Raw genomic sequence first — 2,838 nt, forward strand, 5'->3', positions numbered from 1 at the left:
CTAAAGAGCTGGAATCGTTAGGGGACTAACAATTAATAAGAGGACTAATGATTAATTTAGTAAGACTAAAGGTCTTATTAAAACATTTGACTCTTTTCGCATATATATCATTTTAACTTAAATAAAAACAAAATTTTCAAAATATTGGTTTTGAGTGTTTATTTTCCCTTAAGAAAAAGACACGTGTGGCGATTTCAGCGATGATTTATTCTACTGATAATTCATCACCCTTTCCTCTGTCCAGGGAGTTTGTCACACTGAAGTGTTAGAATCTAATCCATTTCCTAACCTCTTGATTACAGATTGGCCATGTGACTGACTTTGACCAATAAAATGTAAGCTGATGTTAAAAAAGCAGAGTCATCAAAAAAATGTTTGCATGATTGGTCTTGCCCTCGATCTTGCACTTCTGACATAGCTTGGGGTAGCCCACTGGAGGAGCAGAGGTACGTGGAACAGAACCAAGTTTTCCCAGCCAGCTTTGATCTATTGACAGCCAGCCAATCTCCAGAAATGTGAGAGAGCACAGTCAACCCCAGCCCTAATTAATACCCCACAAACTAAAAGTAAATCAATGTTCATTGTTTTAAGCCACTGAATTTCAGGGTCATTTATTAAGCAGCAGTATTGTAGAAACACAGCATCTTAGAATGAAGCAGTAATGGTCCTCAACTACAAAAAGAGGTATGCTATAAACACATGAGCAGGTCTACTTCATCTCTAGTAGGGTGGAAATAAGAGGAAATACTTGACGCATTTGCATTGCCTCATGTGGTCACATTCACTTCTAGGAATCCCTCTCCTTCTCAAGCAGAGTTGACTTCCGTGGCTGAGTAGTCAAATGGAGGTCTAAATGAGGCAGTTTGAGAGGGAAGGAAACGATTCGTCTTAACCCAGTCACTGTATGTTCAGTAAACACCCATGTTTTCGTGCTAATCGAGTCTTGTGTATCAATGCACAGACTCCATTTGGCTTTTCATTCTGTTTTAATTTGTTAAATTAAAAAAGAAAAAAAAGAGAGATTGTGCTCCTCTGGGAGGTTTCACAGATGTTCAGACATGGTCTAGCCGAACAAATATCTTTAAAAAAAAAGAAATCTATAACTTTACAACTGTTTTCATTTTTTCTGATTTGTGAAGTGAGGAGGCCCATGGCACCTACCTTATCAGATTGTGATGAAGATTATGATTTATGTGAAGAGTTGAGGAATGTGGTTGGCATTTATCTAAACATTTAGGAGCTATTAGTTGCTGTTGTTACTGAAATATGTGGTAAGGAATTTGAGTCAGGATGAGATGCGTTTGGTTTGATCAGTAGTACCAATGATCTGAGTCTGAGAACAAAGACGAGGCTCACTGCTCCTCGGCACCCACTTGTGGCTTGACAGGACCTGGCAGAGGGAGATAGTGAAAGGAAAAGAACTGTCGCATGACAACCCACATTTATTGAACTCTTCCCATCTGCCACTTATCCTTTCAAGGGCCTTATTGATATCAAATAATTTAATCCTCATAACAGCCTTATGAAACATAAATAAAATCATTTCTGAATAAAGTCTCCTTTTATTGATGAAGAAACTGAAGCAAACAGCTCAAGTATCTTACCTTGAGTCCCATTCACAGTAAGTGGCATGCCTGGATCCAGAGCCCATGTCTGTTACCAATGCATGACTGCCTCCTGTATTAACAATGGTTTCAGGTCAGGGCCAACAGGTGGCATGGTGGTTAAGGGAGCTGGACTCCCACATGATTGACCATGGTTTGAGTCCCGGACCTGAAGGCTTATGCGCTCTCTCTCTCTCACTCTGTCCCTCTCTGGTCAAATTAAATAAATAAATAAATAAAAGTTAAATAAAATCATTCTTAAAAACAAGAACAACAACAATGCCTTAAGTTCTGGATACTAAGGGAGTGTGGAATGAGAATTCCCTCAATAATTTCCATCTCTCTCTCTCTCCTACAGCATTTCCTAAGAATACCTTCAAATGACCTCTAAGGTCTAGATCCAGGGTTTCTTCTAGGGTCCCCTGTGATCTGGTTCTTGGGCTGCTGGCTCCACCAATAGCAGCTCTGTAGATGCTGTCCACTTGCCCTTTGCCACTGCCTCAAGCTACTTACCAGTTGGGAACATAGCTGGAAAGTTCCAAGTAAATAAAGTCACTGCAGCATAGAATTCAGGATGTAGGTTTCGGGTCAAACAACCTAGTTGGAACCCCTGGCTCTGCTATTCAATTCCCTCAGCCTCAATGTTCTTATCTGTAAAGTGAGAGTAAGAAGATCCACCTGATAAGGCTACTGTAAGTGTCATGACAGTGATAATAATGATATAATGATGCAGAGCCTAGGTGTTCAATAAAGACTTTTATTTTCACTATTAAATTTTCCTCTTTTTTAGGTTCTTGCTATAAATCTTTCATGTAATGTTATTTTAACTCCTCTCCCATCTAATGTGATTTTAACTGTCTTCCACAACACTGGCTCTAATATATAAATGACCTCAAATTGACTCTTTTCAAAATTAAATAGAATTTAAATAATTTTACATTAGATACTTGTTCCTAGTAATAGAAAAAGCATTATTGTTTGCTCAGTGAACTATGTAACTACTTATTTATTTAGACCCCAACTGTTTTAAGTGGAGTCTTCCAGATAGAAGAAAGAGACTTGGGTAATACTTTATTATAAGGATAGCCTGGTGGGAGGTAAGAAAGAAAGGTCACAGGAAACCTGAGAACTCAATCTTAACCTGCCATATAAAAAAATGAGAACTGGTCGTACAACAGCTATGGAACCTCAACCCAAGTTCAAGTCTCTCTGCCACTGGTGAAACTCTCAGATG

The 2,838-nt window shown here is 38.8% G+C and overlaps 1 long non-coding RNA gene across 1 annotated transcript; it reads right to left on the reverse strand.

Moving 5' to 3' along the window:
* Positions 1–650: 650 nt before the first annotated feature.
* LOC114005579 (uncharacterized) lies at positions 651–2,248 on the reverse strand. The gene is made up of 3 exons (XR_003547417.1): positions 2,118–2,248; positions 1,162–1,390; positions 651–849 (listed from the first exon to the last, which is right to left on the reverse strand). It is a non-coding gene; the product is annotated as an uncharacterized LOC114005579 (long non-coding RNA).
* Between the last annotated feature and the right edge of the window lie 590 nt (positions 2,249–2,838).

This window comes from Tupaia chinensis, unplaced genomic scaffold (genome assembly GCF_000334495.1).
Source record: "Tupaia chinensis unplaced genomic scaffold, TupChi_1.0 Scaffold144031_1, whole genome shotgun sequence".
In the NCBI taxonomy this organism is placed as follows: Eukaryota; Metazoa; Chordata; class Mammalia; order Scandentia; family Tupaiidae; genus Tupaia; species Tupaia belangeri.